The following is a 22,611-nucleotide window of genomic DNA, read 5'->3' on the forward strand; positions in this document are numbered from 1 at the left end:
GCTAGCAGTAGTTTCTGAGTAGGGATTTACAACAACCTGGCTTTAATCTGTTTTCCTAATAGGAGGTGTATTGGTGTTTAGGGACTGATGTAATATTTGCATTATGGCTTTTTCATAGGTTGAGCGCTGGCAGTTATGATGTGGAAGGCTTAATATACTTTAATGTAGTTCAGTTTATTCCTGGCTTTCTGTGGGCCAAGTCCACACCCAGTGCACTTTACCATAGGCCTAATATCTATTTATTTATTTAGACATTTTATATACTGTTTTTGCATGTAAAGATAACAACAGTTTACAAAAGTAACATTCGTAGCTATAATCAACAAATAACGATGGGTTACAGTAAACTGCCTTGATTACTATAAGAAAGTTAGTTTATTAAGTCTATTGAACTATTATTATTGAAAGTGTGCTTTTTTTTTTTTTAGTCTATGCCTATATAATTGTTGTTGTAAGTGATATTTTACTTCAGAAGATTGTACTTTGAATGTCTATTTTCCATATGCAATCTGCCTTTTTAGGTTAGGGAAGTTAATACATTTTAAAATGGAAAAGAATGCATACATTTTAATTATGTGGGGAGGGGAGAGAAGGAGGAATGAAAGGCTGTAAGGTTTGTCTAGGGCATCTAATACCCTTGTATCAGCCCTAAGAGAGAGTGTGTGACACACACAGACTCCCACCATTCACCAACCTCTCACACCCCCAGGAGAAGGGTGGGAGGCAGGCAATAGGGAATGGAGGAGTTATATTTCTAGACCTAGGAGATGGAGTGGCCAAAGGCTGCCCTGCCCCATTAAACATTTCTCCAGCGCCCCCTAGTGCGGATGCCAAAGACTGAGAGCAAAAAAATAACAGGCCCAAAACTGAGTGGTTAGAGCAGTGGGCTGCAAACAAGGGAAGCCAGGGTTTAAATCCTATTGCCATTCCTTGTGATCTTGGGCAAGTCACTTCACCCTCCATTGCCTTCCCCCTGCCCTGGCCCTCGGTGATTTCACTGGGTTATGGAGGAGGGGGGGGGAGGGGGGACCATTTCATCCCTTGTCTCAGGCAGCAGATTGCCTTGAGCCACCCCTGTTGCATGGTACAACGTCTCTGTGGAGTTTATGGAAACAAAGGCAGCGTCAAAATTCAAGAAGGTTTGGGAAAAGCATAGAGAATCTTCTGAGGGAGAGGGAGAGGCAGAGGAAGGGATGTATTTTGCATTGCTTTCTGGAGAATAACTTAGCATTGGTAATAAAATACTGCTTATCCTGGCGTCTGCAGTTGTGCTGACTCAGTGTGGCATGAAGTGCTTTGTGTAGCAGATCCTGTCAGGAAGGGAACCTGCACGATACTGGAAATATAGATAGGCGGATTAGATGGGCTCTATGATCTTTATCTGCTATTATGTTCTATATTTCTAGGGAGGCAGTTCAGAGAAAAACTACCAAAAACGACAGGGTTTATACCAAAAGTCCTATGAAATGAAACTTATGACCCTAAATATGTGTACCCTAAAGAGAGAAGAGACAGTGGGATATTATAGAGACATTAAGATACCTCAATGGCAGGGGCAGCGCAAGGCAATCTGCCTCCTGAGGCGAGGGATGAGATGGCGCCCCTCGCCCCACCCCTCTTGCTTTGTCCCCCGCTTGCCCTGCCCCCGTCCCTTCTCCCTTCAGCCGCCACTGGTCTGGCCTCCAGCGGCGGCAGCCCACGGCGGTGACCCTCCTCCTTTTCTGCTACCGCCAGTCTGCGTCAGTAGCCACGGCAGGGTGAGGTGGACGCCACAGTGGCGTTCTGGGAGGGGCATTTTTTTGCCGCCTCAAAATTCTGCCGCCTGAAGCGTCCGCCTCACCCTGCCACATTAAAGAACCGCTCCTGCTCAAAGGTATCAATAATGCACAAGAAACAAGCTTTTCAGAGGAAGGAATGCTCTAGACTAGAAGGGGGTAAACTCAGGAGCAAAATCAGGAAATATTTCTTCATAGAGAGCGTGGCAGATGCATGGAAGAGCCTTCTGTGGGAAGTGGTGGAGAAAAAAACAATGACAGAATTCAATACAGCTTGAGATAAGCAAAGAGGATTCTTGGTTATGAAGATGTGAGGGGGGTGTTTATGGCATTGCAATGGGAATGGAGTTTTAGGGTAGATGGATTTTATCTGCCAGCATATTCTCTGTTTCTACCAGCCAATGAGTTAGATGGCAAGATTTCCCAGGCCCCACCCGCTGAAAAATAAAGCCTCAAGATTGTCATGGGTTCTTCAGGTCTCATAGACAAAACAGGAGGAGCACTGCTGGATAGGTAAGGAGAGAGGAAGAGATGGGGAATGGGGGATAGGGAGGAAAAAGAGGAAAAGAAATGTGAGAGCATAAAAAAGAATGAAATATGTGCATAAGAGAGAAAAGGATGGGTAAGAAGAAAAGAGACGGGGTAAGAAGGAGAAAGAAGAAAGATAAGCATAGCAGCAGTATTCGGGGAGAGAGTTGGGATAGAATGAACAAGACGAATACAGGAGAGTGCTGGGCAAGGGGGGAAGAAAAGAAGATGGGTAAGAAGATAAAGAGAGAGCGAGATGAGTAAGGGGTTGGTGGTCGCTGTAAATTGTATTTCTTTTTTTTACCATCAATGTCACTGCCTACCCAATTTAATCATTTTACAGATGCACTACTTAAAACCAGACCTGTTTGTAGCTCTTGAGGACCAGACTTGTCTACATCTGCGTTGGAAGACAAAATCCTTTCTGATTGATTGTTTTTTGTTTGCCTTTAAAATCAGACCTTCTCCAAGCTCTGTTCCCTAAGAACACGTGTTCACTCAGTTAAAAAACAAATTTATATCCTTTACATACAAGACTATTTTCATAACATTGAATCATTATGTTACAGTTTGCATTTCTGTAAATATTCCATAAAACCATCTGTGCTTCAATACTACTAAATTGTAATGCAAACATCTTTTATTTGCTTGAATACAAACATCATCTTAGGGCCTTGCTGGTTCTCGGTTACTGGCTGGTAGTCTCTCTGCAAAAGTGAAACAAAAGAAAATGAGATACCTTTTGAAACTTGCAGAAGAAATTATTCCAATTTCAGTTCATGCTCATGATACTAACATTTCAACGTCAAAATAACCTGATTTACGAAGAGTTATTTTCCCCTATTTTGTGGCTATGGAAAGCAGCTTAGTGCATCAGACCCTAAGAGTGATAGAAAAATGTAATCAAATCAGTAAACTCTTCCATGCAACATTCTGAGGGCCTGCAAATCCTGCTCATTTTGATGCTTTCAGTATGGAATATATATTTATCTCAGAACATCAAAAATATCTTTTGGTAGGTCTGTTCTATTGTCCTTTTGTGCTTATGTTCCATTGGTGAAAAATAGCCTGCAGGTGCTGTTTGAGAAGGAAAAAGAAACAGGTTGATTAGCTATCCATGTATATTTTAGCTGTCAAAGTTCAGTGATGAAAAAAACTCACATTAGGGAGTATGAAACCAGGGCGCCAATTCAGCCCTTTTCTTCTGGTGGGTGACCCTCACAAAGAGGGACTTTATTCTCCAGAAAAAAAACTGATTTGCCAATTAGAATGGAATGGTTGATTCCATTTTTTAAATGTATTTATGTTTTATCAATCTTATGGATGTGAAATTGGAAACCACATAGGAACTTTGATATGCGGAAAAATAAATACAAATTTTTTTCTGGCACATAAATCTTTTCCACACAAGGGATATGTACATTCCATAAAGATGTGTCTAATCCCCTTAAATGATATAATAATTAATTTGCTTTATAATATAAAGTACCAATGAGACATTTTAAGGAACTGAATTGGTAATGAAGGACTTCATCAAAATAAATTGCATAGAAACATAGAAATGAAGGCAGAAGACCAAATGGCCCATTCAGTCTGCCCAGCAAGCTTTCGTACTTATTTTTCTCATACTTATCTGTTACTCTGACTGCTGAGGTCAGGGCCCTTATTGGTAACATCAGGTTTTATTTGCCTTCATAAAATTTAATTTAGTTAAAAAAATGAATTGATTGTGTATTGTTGGTATAAACCTTTTGGGTAGGTAAAGATTTCCATAGAACATACTATGGGAAGTAGCTGTGGGACTGATATTCATTCTATACCCACACAACTAATATATAGTCTAATATCTTAGGCTAACTTTCAGCTACATCTAAGCCAGTATTCAGAGCTGGTCAGTTAACTTAGGAGTACATGTACTAAGCTGCGATTTGGGTATAATGCACAGAAAATGTTTATCACACAAAAAATGCTATTTATCAGGCAATATACCCATATCTTGGCAATATTTTCCCTAAAAAACCTCCCCTGAGGAGGGTCTCGTGATGTGATGAGCTGGGGTAGACGCTCTGTCTCAGCTCCAGGTGCCGCGCCTACAAAATCACTCTCTATCGGCCTTATCCTGCAACAAAGGAGACCTTATTCGGCAGTTTTAGCCTTTCTTCATGTCCATAGTTCGTTCATGAATAAATCGCCATCAGAAATGACCTTCAAAACAAGTAAAAAAGAAAAGGAGAGACCGAAGGGATCAGACTCTAAGATGGCGGCGGGATCGTCATCACCAAGAACAGATGAAATGTCGGACAATATGCTGGCTGAAATTAAAGCAGTTATACTAGCGGCCCTACACGAAAAACCAGCCGGGATAGCAGCACAACTGACTGAGGTCCAAGCAGTTCTCAATGAACTATACCCATGAATTGATCAAGCAGAGGGACTTATCTCTCTGCTTGAAGATGATGCCACCTTGACAGCGGTCAAACTTGCAGTCCTAGAGAAACTAACAGCTGAACAATTGGCCAAATTAGATTACCTTGAAAATCATTTGAGGTGCTCCAACCTCCGCCTCCTGGGAATATCCAACCTACCCCAAATTCTTGAACAGTGGATCCCGGAAGACCTAGGCCTCCCAGACTTGGCCCAGCTACCTCTGATTTTCCTAGGTGGGCGATCGAGGGGAGCTGCCTTCGTCGGGCCTAGACAAATGTGCAGCTTATACCATCGAGAGCCTAGACAATTTCTGAACTTAGCCTGGATGTGATACCTCTCTACCTATATCATCAGATATGTCCCTATCGTCACCTGGGCAGAAATGTTTTAATGGGGGTAAGCATGTTTACTTTGCCATACGCTATGCCTCATAAGGAAGAGTCTAATCGAGACTATCCGACCCGAGACAGCTTAAAAATGATCCCATCTGATGTGCTACGCAGGGTCTAGGCCTCGACGGGAATGCTCTCCCCGCTTACATGTTCATATCTATCAAAGCAACAATGCCTGACCTACTGGACTCTGAGACCTTCTGTTTCTTGACATCACCACACCACCGCTCCTGTTAAGGATCATTAGTCTACTGTCCTTGAATCTTGGGAACAGAAGGAAGAGGCATCCCAGAGTCACAACAGTTAGACTAACTTCATGCCTGTCACAGTTGTATTAGTAGACATTAATTCTTTGACAGTAATCTTTTCGCTTGGACACACAAGCCGCATCACTATTCTCACCGAGTGGAATGTGGGCGCGGCACCTGCTCACACGCATAATATGACCTCATACCCTTCAACTGGGAAGGGACAAACTCATTCATGTTACAGTAGGAAGGTGATAGGGGATGGAGGGGAGGGGAGAGGAAGGGCTTTTTGAATGTTAATGCTTTGGAGGAAACAAAGTCACAGTTATTGAGAGTTTTAATGATCTCTACTGTACAGTGGTTATTGATTGTTCAATTATGTGCAACAAAAGTATTCTGGGGATGTGTGAGAACTAACGATTTATTAGTAAAAGATCCTACTCATTCTGTCAAATCCAAAAGAAATCCGTCTCTGTCTGATGTTGAGGGGCCAGATGGGAACAGGAAGGACTCCTTATTTATGAAAGTATCTCTAGGTTTTGAGGTTCAAGGTGAGAGTAGGCTGGGACACCCACTTAACAATAACTTCCTAATTTCTTTAGGTATGACTATACATAGAATAATTTCCTGGAATGTCAATGGCTGAGGCTTCCCTATTAAGAGAAAAAAAAAATCTCCAACAATTGCGTAGGAACAAGGCCCAAATTGTGTGCTTATAGGAGACACATTTATCAGACTTTGAGAGCCAGAAACTTAAAAGAAAATGGGTAAACTCATCTATATTCTCAGCAGCTGTTAAGAAAAAGGCAGGGGTAGCCATCTTTGTAAGTAAGGGTACCAATTTCAATGTAACAAAAGTAATAGAGGATAAAGAGGACAGATATGTTCTGGTAGTTGGGTGCTGGAACGGGGAAGTTGTAACTATTTGTAATATTTATGCTCCAAACACTTACTCCCACAACTTTTCCATTCATGTGGCCCACCTCCTAACATAACACCAAAAAGGCACAATAATCCTAGCAGGAGATTTTAACTATTTATATGATCCAATGCTGGATAAAGCTCCTCCAGGACCCAATCAGAGTAAAAAAAGATTGAAAGGAGTAGCTTTCCTATGTGCCCAGCTGGGTTTGATAGACACATGGTGCACCTTATATCCAGAGGAGAAAGGATTCTCACATGTAGCGAAGGCTCATGCTACAATGTCTCACTTGGACTACATCCTTACAACTAGAGAGTCTTTCTCTAAAATTATTCTATGGTCTGATTGGACTGGATGCCTCCAGCGCAAATGTTATGATTTGTGGGTATGTAAGCCCTTGGCCCGAGGTGCAAGTTGGTACTGCCAGTGCTCCACTGACATCATCATCCGGGGCTGCGACTCGGCTCCCACCATGTGCCCTACTTAAGTTTCACTGATGCACACGTTCATGTGCCTAGGGAGGGACATGGCGCCGAGTAGCAGCGTCTCTCTGCAGTCCACACGGAGAGGCCTGACACGGAGCAGCAGGAGCGATAGCTGGACTGGAGATACCAGGGTCTGTAGCTGAGCCGGAGGCACCAGGGGTGGCCCGAGGACGAAGCTGGAGGCTTACTGCTGCCAGAGACGAGGGACCAGGCACTGGAGTCACTGGAGAAAGGTGAGGGGGCCGTACCGCAGGTCTGCTGCGGACAGCACGCATAACAGTACCCCCCTTTTACGTCCCCCCAATGGAGGTCTGTGTTTGCCCGGATGGGCCTGATGAAATTGCAGGAGGAGGGTTTTATCCAGGATGTTTCGAGCTGTTTCCCACAAGTATTCCCACCGGCGGCTCCTACAGCGGACATCGAGAACTTCGTGGACCTTATAGGTGGTGTCAGTCTCAGCCACCAACAGAGATGGCTCGGGAGACTTTTGTGAAGGCCAGGATAGGACCACTGGTTTTAAAAGAGATACATGGAACGTATTGTGGATTTCCAGCGTAGACGGCAGCTGAAACTGATATGTAACTGGTCCGATGTGACGAGTGATTGGGAAAGGTACAATGTATCTTTGTGCAAACCTTTGAAAAGGTATCTTGAGCTGAATATACTGAGTGCTGAACCAGACTTTCTGGCCAGGAAGGAATTCAGGAGCTGAGCGTCGGCGACTGTCAGCAGATCTCTTGGCCCGGGAAGCGGCTTGGCATAAGCGAAGGTTCGTCTGTTCCCATAATGACTTGAGGGTATCAGCAGTGGCCTGCGCAGCAGGAGAAGGTACTGATAACAGTATGGGCGATGGTGTTTGCGATTGCTTCCCATAGACAATGGAAAAAGGTGACATACCTGTAGCAGTGGCAATATGGGAGTTGTGAGAAAACTCCGCCCAAGGAAGGAGTTCAGACCAATTGTCTTGATGATCGTTTATATAGGCGCGAAGAAAAGCCTTTAAGGAGTGGTCCATACGCTCAGCTTGTCCATTGGCTTGAGGGTGGTAGGCTGTTGTTAGACTGATGTTAATGGCAAATTTACGACAAAGGGCACGCCAATATCTGGCAACAAATTGTGGACCTCTATCGGAGACAATATCCTTGGGTAGGCCATGCAATCTGAAGATGTGACGAAAGAACAGGTGTGCCAGCTCAGGAGCAGATGGTAGGCCCGGTAGGGGGACAAAATGGGGCTATCTTTGAGAATCGATATATTGTATCCCATATGATGACACACAGTACTTAGGACAATACAGTAGAGCAGTCTATGAACCCCACATCACAACTAGCATATTGATAACACTATGTATAATAAATTTACCCGTAAAAGTACTTTCAGTACACTCGGTCATGACCCACTTCTCTAAAAATTATTTTGTCTAATGATATATTGTAACCGAATCTTTGACGGCACCTGTTAGAATGTACTATAGTACACTTTTACCTACATTAAATATGTGCCTACATGTAAACCGTTGCGATGGTATATAACTTAGCGATGGTATAGAAAAGATTTTAAATAAATAAAAATAAAAATAAATGACCGTATGGCCCTTAGATGGTGGCAAGTCCACTATGAAATCCGTAGCTAGTTGGGTCCACGGTTCCTCAGGAGCTGGAAGTTGGTGAAGCAAACCCCAGGGTGGACCGACTGGCGGTTTTTGTTGAGTACAAGTGTTACAGGAATCGACGTACGCTTTAGTGTCAGAGACCATAGTGTGCCACCAGAAGAACTGCTGGAGAAGTGCCAAGGTTCACGTTCGTCCTGGGTGACCAGCAACTTCGAGCCATGTGCCCAACGGAGGACTCTTTCTCGGAGTCGTCGGGGCACAACAGTCTTCCCAGTAGGGACTGGGTGAGTTGCAGACAAGCAAATACAAGCTGGGTCTATTATGTGACCGGGTTCTTCCGGAGTATCTTCTGGCTCAAAAGAGCATGATAGGGCATCCGCCCGGAGGTTTTTTCCAGTTGGGCAATAACGAAGTTCAAAGTTGAACCTAGAAAAGAATAAAGCCCATCGGGCCTGGCGGGCGTTGAGATGTTGGGCATGGCTCAAATGTTCCAGATTCTTGTGATCTGTGAATACAACAAACTTGTGTTGAGCGCCCTCTAACCATGGGCGCCATTCTTCTAGAGCCAATTTGATGGGGAGTAACTCGCGATCTCCAATACTATAATTTTGTTCCACTGAAGAGAACTTACGAGAATAGAATGAACACGGGACCATAGATCCAGAAGCGGAGCGTTGGCTCAGGACCGCCCCAGCCCCAATCACGGAGGCATCCACCTCAACCAGGAAGGAGCAGTTTGGGTCTGGATGATGGAGACAGGAACCAGTTAGGAAGGCTTCTTTGAGGTCGTGAAAGGCTATAATAGTCTCTGGAGTCCAGTTTCGAGTATCTTGGCCCTTACGAGTCAATGCAGTAAGAGGGGCTGCCAGGGTTGAATAATGTGGAATAAAATGACGATAATAATTTGAGAATCCTAAGAATTGTTGTAGTGCCTTAGACCCACGGGCTGTGGCCAATCTTGGATTCCTTTGAGCTTGGCGGGATCCATTGAAAATCCTTGTTGTGAAATTATGTACCTGAGGAAAGGCAAACTGGACTTCTCAAACAAACACTTATCCAATTTTGCGAATAAGTGATTCTCACAAAGACATTGAAGGACTGTACGAACATCAGTGCGGTGTGTAGCCAGATCTTTGGAAAAGACAAGGATGTCATCAAGGTATGCCACAACCTTGGTGTATAGTACGTCTCTGAAAATTTTGTTCATCATTTGTTGGAATTCTGCGGGCGCGTTACAGAGGTCAAAGGCCTGAGCTTAAATATAATGAAGAGTTTGACATCATCATCTGGGGCCACAGCCAGGTTCCCACCGTGGGCCCTTCATAAGGATCAGCGATGTGCACGCGCGCCTAGGGAGAGGCACAGAGTAGGTAGTGGCGTCTCTCCGCGGGCCACGTGGAGAGACCCGACAAACAATGGCATTCTGACCTGAAACGCTGGGGACCAAGGCAGAGCCACAGTCACTGGGGGAGGCCTGAGGTCGGAGCTGGCGGCCGACCACCGCCAGCGAGGAGGAACCAGAAGCTGGAGTCCTTGTAGGAAGGTGAGGGAGCCATGCCGCGGGTCTGCCACGGATGGCACACGTAACAGTACACCCCCCCCCCCTTTACGCCTCCCTTTTGGAGGTCGGGGTTTGCCTGGATGGGCACGATGGTAATTCAGGAGGAGAGTTTTGCCCAGGATGATCTGAGCTGGTTCCCACGAATTTTCTTCGAGTCCGTAACCCTGCCAGGAAAGGAGGTATTCCCACCGGCGGCCCCTACGGCGGACTTCAAGGACTTTGTGTATCTTGTACGTCGTATCAGTTTCTCCCATAAGTGAAAGTGGCTTAGGAGCCTTCCGGGCAGGCCAGGATAAGACCACAGGTTTTAAGACCGATACATGAAATGTATTATGTATTTCCAGTGGAGGAGGCAGCCGAAGCTGGTATGTGATGTGTCCAATGCGTCAGGTAACTGTAAAAGTTCCAATATATCTAGGAGTGAATTTCTGGGACGTTATTCGAAGTCGGATATACCGAGTACTTAACCAGACTTTCTGGCTAGGGAGGAATTCAGGAGCCGAGCAACGTCGACTGTCAGCAGTTCTCTTGGCCCGGGAAGTGGCCTGAAGCAAGCGGAGATTTGTCTGCTCCCATAACGTCTTAAGGGCATCCACAGTAGCTTGTGCCGCAGTGGACGGCACTGATAGAGGTATGGTCAATGGTGGTCGTGGTTGTTTCCCATAGACAACAGAGAATAGCGATGTTCCTGTAACAGTGGGAATATGGGAGTTGTGAGAAAACTCCGCCCAGGATAAAAGTTCAGACCAATTGTCTTAGCGGTCATTGACGTAAGCGCACAGAAAGGCCTTCAAGGAGAGATTCATTCGCTCAGCTTGTCCATTAGCTTGGGGATGATAGGCAGTTGTTAAACTGATATTAATACCGAATTTTCGGCAAAGGGTGCTCCAATATCTAGCAATGAACTGAGGACCTCTGTCTGAAACAATGTCCTTGGGTAGGCCATGCAATCTAAAGATATGGTGGAAAAATAAACGTGCTAACTCTGGAGCAGATGGTAGGCCCAGTAGAGGGACGAAATGGGCCATTTTTGAAAATCGGTCTATGGTTACCCATATTACGGTGTGACCCTTTGATGGTGGCAAATCCATGATGAAATCCATAGACAGGTGGGTCCATGGTTCCTCGGGTGGTGGAAGTGGTTGTAGAAGACTCCAAGGTTGACCGACCATGGGTTTTTGCTGTGCACAGATGTTACAGGATTCGACGTATGCTTTAGCGTCGGAGACCATAGTAGGCCACCAGAAGAACCGCTGGAGCAGTGCCAAGGTCTGTGCTTGTCCTGGATGACCAGCAAATTTGGAATCATGTGCCCAGAGGAGGACTCTTTCTCGGAGTCATCGGGGCACAACCGTCTTCCCAGTGGGAACTGGGTGAGTGGGCGATAGACAAATACAGGCCGGGTCTATTATGTGACTAGGTTCTCCCGGGGTGTCTTCAGGCTTGAAGGATCATGATAGAGCATCTGCCTGGAGATTCTTGTTGGCTTGGAGATAGCGAAGTTCAAAATCGAACCTGGAAAAGAACAAAGCCCATCGAGCTTGATGGGCATTGAGACATTGGGCTTGACTCAAATGTTCCAGATTCTTATAATCAGTAAACACTGTGAATTTGTGTTGTGCGCCTTCTAGCCACAGGCGCCATTCTTCGAGGGCCATTACGGGAGAAAAAGGAGAGTGGAACTATAGTACCGGAAGTGGTGTGTTGACTCAGGGCTGCCCCAACCCCAATGGCGGAGGCGTCAACTTCCATTAGGAATGGACAATTTGGGTCAGGATGATGTAAGCAGGGCCCTTTTTGGAAGGCTTCTTTGAGGCAATGGAAGGCTGTGACGGCCTCTGGAGTCCAGTTTTGCGTGTCTCAACCTTTGCGAGTTAAGGCCATCAGAGGAGCAGCCAGAGTAGAGTAGCGTGGGATGAAGTGACGAAAGTAGTTGAGGAATCCCTGGAAGCACTGGAGAGCCTTGAGACCCACAGGCTGTGGCCTATCCCGGATTCCTTTTAACTTGGCTGGGTCCATAGAAAACCCTTATTGGGAGATAATACAACCAAGGAATGGTAGGATGGATTTCTTGAACAAGCATTTGTCCAGTATCGCAAACAGATGGTTCTCACGAAGGCGTTGAAGGATGGTTCGGACATCAGTGCAATGGGTGTCGAGGTCTTTGGAAAAGACAAGGATATCATCCAGGTAAGCCATGACTTTGGTGTACAGCAGATCTCTAAAAATTTCGTTCATCATTCATTGGAATACTGCAGGCGCGTTACAGAGGCCAAAGGGCATCACCAGGTATACGTAGTGCCCGTCCCGGGTGTTAAAAGCAGTTTTCCAAATGTCATCGGGACGGATTCTTACCAGGTTATACGCTCCACGTAGATCTAGCTTTGTAAATATAGATGCACCCTGAAGATGATCGAATAGTTCGGAAATTAATGGCAAGGGATAATTATCTTTACGGGTGCTGGCGTTTAGGCCACGGTAGTCAATAAACAGCCTAATTGACCCATCTTTTTTGGTCACAAAAAAGAATCCCACCCCAGCAGGAGTCGTGGAGGGGCGGATGAATCCCTTTGCAAGATTTTCTTGGATGTATTCTGTCATAGCCCTCGTCTCAGGGAGAGTCAGGGGGTAGGTGCATCCTCGAGGAGGCGTGGTCCCTGGAAGAAGCTCGATTGGACAATCAAACCTTCGAAGAGGTGGAAGAAGCCTTTTGCTTGGAGAACATGTCCTCAAAGTCTGTGTAAGGAGCAGGTATGCCAGAAGACATGACAGCCAGAGGAACCACGGATGGAGGGATCACTTTCTGGAGACAGGACTGGTGGCAGGCAGGACCCCATTCCACCAGTTGCAACGAACCCCAGTTGAATTTGGGAGAATGCTTCTGTAGCCAAGGGAGTCTAAGAACTACTGGATGACTTGATTTTTCCAACACTAACAATTCAAGTTCCTCAGTGAGTAAGACACCAGTGCATAGCTGAACAGGTTCCATGGTAAGGGAGATTCGGCCAGGTAGTGGATCTCCATAAATAGATGCGATACATAAAGAGGTTTCAAGCAAACAGATTTTTATACCCAAGAGCTGAACAAGGTCCTTGAGAATGAAATTATCTCCTGCTCCAGAATCTACCAGAGCAAGAACCGGAAAGGTCCAGGAATCCCAGATTAGAGTAATTGGTACAGATAACTGAGGGGCCGGAGAGGTTGCGCCCAAGATCAGGACCCCTGCTGAACTTGGGCCGGGAAGTTTCCCGGACGGATAGGGAAAGTCTGTAGATGGTGGCCAGGTGCTCTGCAATACAGACACAGACCAGTTTGTCTCCGCTGGATGTGCTCTTCCGGTGTCAGCCACCCATGATCCAACTGCATGGGCTCTTCCGTCTTAGCCACCACAGTATCCCTGCTTGGGGCAGGGTTGGTGGTTGGTGGCTAATGGGATCGAACCCGCGAAGGCTTCTTGGGCATCCGACTCTCCCGGTGATGCTCTTGGAGACGGTGGTCGATTTGGCCTGCCAAGTCTACAAGGTCCTCAAGAGAGGAAGGGAGCTCCCTTGCAACCAACTCATCCTTCAGCTGCGAGGAGAGTCCATCCAAGTAGATAGCTCGGAGGCAGTTTTCCTGCCGAGCGAGCTCAGTAGCCAGAGTCCGAAACTCGATAGCATAGTCAAAGAGACTTCTTTGACCTTGATGGAGATGTACTAAATTGGTGCTTGCCACGGCATGCCACCCAGGATCATCGAAGGTCCATCAAAACACAGCCACAAACTGAGTCAGTTCCTGTAACAAGTAATCTGAGCATTCCCACAGGGGGGGAAGCCCAAGCCAGTGCCTTCCCCTCAAGGCGGGATAAGATGAAGGTGACCTTAGTCAATTCGTCCTGGAAGACGGAGGGCTGCAGAGCGAATTGCACATAACATTGGTTAATAAACCCTCTGCAGAGTCTGGAGTCACCATTGAAGCACGGGGGCGCTGGGAGGGCCAACAAGGCTCGAGGCATCAGTGGAGATGGCTGTGGATGAGGAGGAGCTAGAACAGAAACTGGACTATTCGTGAGGGCATTGAGCTGGGCGTGAAGATGATCCATAGAGGAGGCCAAGGCCTCGAGAAACTGTTGCTGTTCTTGTACCTTGGATGCCAGGCCTGGGATGGCCTGGAGGGCACGCGGCTCCACTAAGTTCATGGCCGTTGCAACCTGTTGCATCGGAGGTGGACCCTTGGATCGAGGTGGGGTTGACGCAACCCATAGGTGAGAACCTATGGGTCCCCACCATTGGCAAGTGGAATGGGCTGATAGGCAGAGACCGCTGGAGCTTCACCTATACCAACTCTCGTTCCCCGCGGGTTGAGCCTTTGGGTGCCGGGGCCGGCAGGACTTAGGTTGGCCTCGAGGTTGGATAGCAAGAGAGGTTGGTTCAGCAGGTGACAGTTGGCGTAGTCCTACTCTGGACAACATAAGGTACTGGAACTGGGCGCCAATGGAACGGAGGTTGACTGAGGGCACTCAAGCAAAGGTTGGCCGAAGAATAATAAGTCCACATGCAGGGAGTAGGCTTGGAGAGGCATCAAATGACAGGCTTGAACCAGGGCTGGTGGCAATGCAATGGTCATGGCAAGCAATGCTGAGATCTGATCATGGAGAAGTCAATAGCGTTAGACAATCGAAGCAATGGTCTGATCACGGAGAAGTCTATAGTGTTAGTCAATCAAAGCAATGGTCTGATCACAGAGAAGTCAATAACGTTGATCAATCGAAGCAATGGTCAGGGTCTGGAGATAGGCTGTAGCGTAGTCAGGCGTAGTGGAGGTCTGGGTCTGGAGATAGACTGTAGCGTAGTCAGGCGTGGCGGAGGTCTGGGTCTGGAGATAGGCTGTAGAGTAGTTGGGCGAAGTGAAGACGAAGTCCGGGTAATCAATCCAAAGCATAGGCAGGACAGGAATGGACAGAACAGGAACCAGGATCAACGAGGATTGGGGATGAAGAGTAGAGACGAATCTCTAGCAGCAACGAGTACTCGAGTAGTGAGGAGACCTGTTGCAAAGGCAAAGCTATGGAGCGAGGCCTGAGCTTAAATACAATGAAGAGTTTGATGTCATCATCTGGGGCTGCGGCCAGGTTCCCGCCACGGGCCCTTCATAAGGATCAGTGATGCGCGCGAGCGCCTAGGGAGGGGCACAGCGCGGGTAGTGGCGTCTCTCCACGGGCCATGCAGAAAGGCCTGACGAACAATGGCATCCCGATCTGAAACGCTGGGGACCAAGGTGGAGCCAGAGGCACCGGGGGAAGCCCGAGGTCGGAGCTGGCGGCCGACCACCACCAGCGAGGAGGAACCAGAAGCTGCAATCCTTGTAAGAAGGTGAGGGGGCTGTGCCTCGGGTCTGCCGCGGATGGCACGCGTAACACTAAACATGCTTTTCATTTAATTTTAAGCAACATTGAATTTTCCTATAATTTCATGTACTACTGTATTGGATATGTGCCTCTCCCTTCACTGGGGGTCAATTTCAGAAATTATTGAGCACTAGCCAACTCATTGTAGCATCTGGAAAAATGCATGGATTTATGCTGTGGGGAGCAGGATTCATCTGTGGGCCCCAGTAATCAGCAAAGAAAAGGAGGCACACCAAAGACTGTGGTCCAAAACTGAAGAAAAATGTACTGGAAAAAACTCAACTGTCCAGCAGAAACAGAATCACATCAGAGTCTAAAGAAATTAAATTAAAAAATCATGTGCAGTTTCCTCCAGAATATCAACAAATCATATATGCAGACACAGGTCTTATATTGCTTAAATTCAGTTCCACCACACTCGGATCCCAAGAAATCCCATCAAGGTTTTTATCTCTTCAGCCCCACACAGGAAAAGTGCAGAATGCCCTTGTTCCACTCTCAGTCACTTATACTTGACTGACTTACCCAAGACAAATCCTCCCACTGCTTCTTGAACTAGCCCTTTGCTACTTGTAAAAAGGAATTCCTGCCTTGTATGGATCATAGTGGAACACCAAGACAGGAAACAGTTCCTTGCTTCCCTCCCTGCCCTGCCCCCCCCCCCCACCCCCCAAAAAAACCCCAAAACAACCCATACATAAAAGTCTTTTGGCTCCAGGTTAAAACTCCTTCCAGTGCCTCAAGGATGCACCATATGTACCACCTGCAACCCCATCCCCTTCAGAGAAAGAAGTCTTCTACCATTCACAATATCACTAATATCCCCTGAACCTCACGTTGCTGGAAAATTCTTCAGTTTACTAAATGGTATACCTTCATGAATCCAGACAAGGGTCAATTATATGCTTTTCCTTTTGCCACTATTACTGTACATGACTGTACTTTGTTTAATAAATGCAACTTTGGTAACGTACAATACTTAACCCTCACAGGTATCTCATGCTGAAGGAATTTTGAACCTCATCGTGGATAGTGCTGGGTTATAAGTAACACAAAATAATAGGGAATAACAAGTATAAGGAACGTCTGTGGCTTGAAAAAGCATTTTAGAAATATTTTAAGATGAAATCCCTTTCAACTGGCTAAAAGTGTGATGACAAATAAAGCGCGCAACCACAATAAGCCTGAAAAAATGAGCAATGCTTACTGTACATCCACCACCCAAGCAAACGTTCTATTTCAATTTTACAAATAATAATCTGATGCATGCTTGGGGAAGGTGGTAGGTTGTGTTTACATGCAGAGTTGTAGCTCAAAGCCTTTTTTATTTTGCTTGAATTTAATCATTTAGCCTGTTTCCAGCAAGTCATCAATTCTCTTCTCCTGTATGGCTGCAGAGAAAGTTTGAGTCATTCACTATTTTTTCTTTATTCAGTAAAGCCTCTGAAGACTCAGATCCTTCTGGTATGCTAAGACTCTTGACAGTGACAGTGTAGGGTGTTAGCATGGCTGGCAGTGATAGTCTGATTTGTGATTAGGATCTGGACCCAGGCAGAAGATTTGATGTCTGCTTCTGAGGTGTGTGCTATCCCTGAGACCCATGAGCATCCTCAGAGCAGCAAGCTCTACCAGAAATTGTTTCTCAGGTAAAAGCATTAATCCTATTAGAAGGGGGAGGGTGTGTTTTATTTTAGCCTTTCTCCAAAACAGGTGGATACTGCCGAATCTGCGGAAGTGGATGTAACCCCTAGAGCAGGGGTGGCCAACTCCGGTCCTCAAGAGCCATAAACAGATCTAGTTTTTCAGGATATTCACAATGAATATGCATGAGATAGATTTGCATGCAAGGTTGGAAGGCAAGGGACAGAATCTCTTGGAGTGCTGTCTGTTTTCTCAGCATCTTTGACAGACTTCCAAGTAAATGAGGAAGTAAATTTGAAAATGCTTCTTGCTACTTGTAAGGGGATCATAAATTTGTCGCTGTGGCACCATGAGCAGTTAGTGGCTGGCCAAAGAACAGACTCAGGCTGGACGCTGGCTGTTTTCTTATAAGCTTTTTATTAACCCCAGAAAAATGTTAACAAAAGCAGCTCTGCTTATCTTAGCAGTTCTCAAAACAAAAGACAGCAGTATTGAGTCTCCTTCTCTCCCCTGAGGCCCCCTTGTTCTCCCTGGGCCTGATTGCCAAAAGCATTTACATGCTTAAAAATGGGGTAAAAATGCACTTTACACATGGAAGTGGGCTTTTGAAAATTGCTATAACATTTGCCATTGAATCGTCCTTAGGATTCACCCACATAAGTGCACTTTGTGCAGGTAAATAGCTTTTGAAAACTGTTACAATATCACACGTGTAAATTCTTTTGAAAATTACCCCCTGAGAGTGGAACTCCCTTCCTATCTGTGGCTTAAGGTTTTAAGGAGGGTCTAACATGCCCTCCTTCACAGTCCCTTACTAGTAATAAGTCTGTCTTCACAGGCACATGGCATTGATGTCAGAGAGCAGGTGTAGTGTATTTCCTGACACTCCCCATCTGAGAGGTGTTTGGAGGTTTCGGAGATTCAGAAACCTCCAAACACCTCTCAGATGGGGAGTGTCAGGAAATACACTACACCTGCTCTCTGACATCAATGCCATGTGCCTGTGAAGACAGACTTATTACTAGTAAGGGACTGTGAAGGAGGGCATGTTAGACCCTCCTTAAAACCTTAAGCCACAGATAGGAAGGGAGTTCCACTCTCAGGGGGTAATTTTCAAAAGAATTTACACGTGTGATATTGTAACAGTTTTCAAAAGCTATTTACCTGCACAAAGTGCACTTATGTGGGTGAATCCTAAGGACGATTCAATGGCAAATGTTATAGCAATTTTCAAAAGCCCACTTCCATGTGTAAAGTGCATTTTTACCCCATTTTTAAGCATGTAAATGCTTAAAAATGGGGTAAAAATAACGGAGGAGCCCGGAGGTTCTTTATTCTTTTCCTTCTGGCTCTCTCTTAGGAAGGAGCCCGGGGCTAAACTCTGGGAAGGAAGTTTAGTGCTTGGAGCAGCCATGAGGGGCTCTGAGCTAGAGTCTAAGATGATTCCTTTTTTGGGGGGGAGGGGAACCTATCCCAGGTTTCTTGTCTTTTGGGTGTCACCCAGTGTAGTGACGTTTGCAAAGAAATGGAAACACATTTTGGAGTAGGCCAATCTCAAAGAGGATATGCGTGTTCTGCGGTAGAAGAGAGGTGGCAGGGATTTTTTTTTCCTAATGTCTACGATCAGTAGATTCTCAGAGGAGAAATCACAAGAGGGAGCAAGATCTTATTCTTGTATAGGGAAGCTGCCGACATTTTCCAAGGAAGGAGGAGGAAATAAGTTTTATCCAGGTACTAATAAAGGGATTCTCACTTTTGGGGAGGTCTTTAAAGAGTATCCTGATAGGATCCGGCTGTCAGAGGAATCCCCTGCTGTTGCTGCTGCTAAAACTGCATTTCTATGACTTTGAATTTTGGTTACTGCTGCAAAAGACTGCAAAAAAAAAAGACTGGAACCCTGCCTGATTACCTTCCGAAAAAAACTCAAGACTTGGCTTTTCCTCCAAGCCTTCCCTTAAGCCTAACATTGCAACAGTACTTTCATTTAACCCAATAGACTAAATGACCGACCCAGCCACTGTATATTCATACGTTCTCTCTCTCCAGTTTTTCTGTCCTTTATTTCCTGGTTACTCTAGCCCCCAAGTTCATTCTCCCTGTTATTTGTAACTGCGTTTCGGCCTTCCTGTTATATGGTAATGTTCAGTTAGTCCCTAAGTTCCATGTAAAACCGGCCTGATATGAAGCTTGTCATGAAGTTCGGTATAGAAAAATGTTAAACAAACAAATAAACAAATAAATAAATAAATAAATAAATGTTATCATAAGAAGATGCCTATTTTGTCAAATAATTATCATTTCACAAATACCTCAGTAAACCTTTTACTTTGAGACAAACCCAAACCTGTATGGTTTGTTGGTGGAGGTACAGAAAGGTTCAAAGCCTTAAGAGCCCTGATGCAAGTATTCCCCCCACTGGAAGAACTGGGGTGCCCCATAGGGTTATGAGTGTTTTACAGTTCCCAGCTGTGCCTGTGTGTCTTAGGAAAGTGTGGATCAGGGGTTACACTATTCACATTTGGAGAAGAGCATTAATAATTGCTCAGATAAAAATAGCATATACATTTAGCCCTCTACTGCAAAGTTTTTTGTCACCTGTATGCAACAAAATAATAACTTAGGAGTCTATTCATCCATTTTGAGGCCAAAGGCTGAAGCAAAAAACTTTTCAGGATGGCCAGCAAATACACATTTTTAACATTTATTCCCAGTGAAGATGCCCAAATAAAGGAAAACTGAATGCAAATGAACAGGGACGGCTTAACGCAATCTGCTGCCTGAGGCGAGGGATAAGATGGTGCCGCCCCCCCCCCCCCCCCCAAGGTGTGACACAGGTCAAATCAGTGAAAGAGGAGGGGGTTCCCCTTAAGAGTTTTGTCTTTTGGGGAACTGAAATGCTGGGGAAGGGGGAGGTAAGGTCAGGATTCCTAGAGATGTGGCAGAGAGAGTGTCAGCTCTAATATTTCTAGGAAGCTGGTAATCCTGTCACACTCCCAGGAACCCTACCACCTGCATCCCATCCTTCCCCAGCATTTACACTCTGGGGAAGTAGGAAATGGATGACTGGTGAGGGGCTGTGTATGGCATACTCCCTCAGGGTCAGTGCAAGGGTATTAGGTGCCCTAGACAAAGCTTGCAGCTTTGTTCCCCCGCCCCTTCCCACATACAGTTAAAAATTATGCATTCATAATAGTTTACAGTAAAAAGAACATTCAACGTGTGCAGTCTTATCAGGTAACAACATGACTCACAACATGTATATATTTATATTTACTATTGTGGTGCCAAACACAAAACCCTGCAAAAAGGACGCTTGGAACCCATATGGTATTAGGCCTATTTTAACAAGTGTTGGGTGTGGGCTTGCCCTCAGAAAATTATGAGTAAACTGAACTACAATTATAATATAGTAAACCTCCCATATTAAAACAGCACTAACTGTCGACACTCACAGTAACAACCGTACCTATGAAAAGACAACACTACAAATATTACAACAGACTCTAAAACACCAAATCACTTACTATTAGGAAAACAAAGCATGCCAAGCTGTTATAGATCCTTACACAAAAACTACATGCCAACAGAATACCTCACCTCAGTCACACGTACAGAACACAGACCGACCCTCACTACATACAGAATAAAGTAATAATAAAGTATAAATAGTAACATGCAGCCAAAAACTGAACTGGAAACCGCAACAAGCCAGAACTCTGTATGCAGTGTAGCAATGGAAAAATAGAAACCTCACCATTCCTCATTAAACATCAAACAATAAAATCAAGAAATATAAAACATCAATCATAATAGTAAAACCAAACTCATAAAAAAATAAATATTTCAAAGAAGCTGATGGATAGAACATCCAGTGATTACAAACATATAATATTGTTTTTTCATGTTAAGGCCCAGACCTGTACCTCCAGGTTGCCACCCGCCTCCCAGTGCGATCGGGACCATCTCCTATGCGGCCGCGCGCCACAGCACGGTGCGCAAATCAACGCGGCCGTGCTTTTCCCCTCATATTGGCATCCCTCCCGACACTCCCTGCGCCTAGCACGGGAAAAATTCACTATTTAGGCTGACAGCCCAGTACAAGCCTTTGCCTCGGCTACAGGCTTGCTTGTGCGGGTGCTACCTTCTGCGAACTTCCCTACTGCCTTTGGATTCAGACTGCTTTTGGATTGCCTTGTATGCCCTTTGGATTTGGACTGCCTTTGGATTGCCTTGTCTGCTGCCTGCCCTTCGGATTTGGACTGCCTTTGGATTTGCCTTGCTTGCTGCCTGCCTTTGGAATCGGACTGCCCTTGGATCTGCCTGGCCTGCTGCCATCCCAGGCTTGGATTGGGCCTCTGAGCTCAGGTAAGACTGTTATTCTGCCATTGGGTCCACAGAACAAAACATTTTATTTCCTAAATATCAAAATATTTCAAAACAGCAGACACATCAAACATCCAATAATTAAAACTATGCTAAAAAAAATCCCCTGCTCTCCGTGCCTGGGAACTTTAGATTCCAATCATTCTGAGATTGTCGTGGATTAGTCTGGGGTCAGAGATATGCACAAACTTTCTCCTCTCTCTCATATATTAAAACCATACTAATAGAAAAAATAAATGTCAAAACATTTATTTAATTATTGGACAAACATCCAATAATTAAAAAAATCACGTAAATTTGTTCTGTTTCCCAAACACCAATAAAATATTTCAAAACAGCAGACACTTGAAAACACCCCAAAATTTAAAAAGGGATTAAAAAGTCTCTAGCTCTCCAGACCATAAAATCAATACATAAATAAATACCTGAGATCTTTTGATTTCCAGTCACCCAGAAATTGTCACAGACTTGGGGGAAGGGGGCTGCACAAACTTTATCTTTTTTTTTCTCCCCTTCACACACACATGGTTGCTCGCTCTCTCTCTCTCTCATTCATATGCAGGTTCTCTCACTCTCATGCACATGCAGGCTCTCATATGAACACACAGGTGCTCTCTCTCTCTCGCACACATATGCAGGCTGTCTATCTTACTCACACAGGCGCTCACTGACACTTCCTAAACTGTGCTTCCATCTTCCTGCCGGTGAGGGTGGGAATCTCACCAGTACTTCCTGAAACCGCGCTGCCGTCTTCCTGCCGGTGTGGGGGGGAACCTCACTGGTACTTCCTGAAACCGCGCTGCCGTCTTCCTGCCGGTGTGGGTGGGAACCTCACTGGTACTTCATGAAACCGCGCCACTGTCTTCCTGCCAGTGTGGTTGGGAACGTCACTGGCACTTCCTAAACTCATTCCCCTCCCCAACCTCACCAATTCTTTTTCTCTGGCAGGCAATAGCTGTGATCTCTCTCCCTGGATAGGGACCCAGCATCAGCAAGAGCTCCTCCTGAGCTGAGATCTGAGGGTGGCAGGTCTTTCTGGGTTGTGGAACACCACAGTGCCTGTTCCCATGTCCAGTTCCGCCACAGAGTAGGAAGCTTCTACTTGGGCCTGCTACAGCAGAAGCAGCTCCTCTCTCTGGCCCACCAAAAGAGATGCATGGATAAGCTGTGGCATGCTTACAATGATGTCACTACATTCTAGCAGCTCTCTCCTCCTGAGCTTGCAGTGCCTCCATGGCACTGAGACGACAG

General features: G+C 45.6%; 1 protein-coding gene across 3 annotated transcripts in view; it reads right to left on the reverse strand.

The window, feature by feature from the left end:
* Positions 1-649: 649 nt before the first annotated feature.
* RGS22 (regulator of G protein signaling 22) overlaps positions 650-22,611 on the reverse strand; it is a 915,000-nt gene continuing 893,038 nt past the window's right edge. For all 3 annotated transcript variants that reach the window (XM_029591789.1, XM_029591788.1, XM_029591791.1), the window contains one exon: positions 650-3,010. The gene's annotated coding sequence lies outside the window, so the exon portion shown is untranslated. The remainder of the gene's footprint in view (positions 3,011-22,611) is intronic.

The sequence above is a fragment of the Rhinatrema bivittatum genome, chromosome 2, assembly GCF_901001135.1.
Source record: "Rhinatrema bivittatum chromosome 2, aRhiBiv1.1, whole genome shotgun sequence".
NCBI lineage: Eukaryota > Metazoa > Chordata > Amphibia > Gymnophiona > Rhinatrematidae > Rhinatrema > Rhinatrema bivittatum.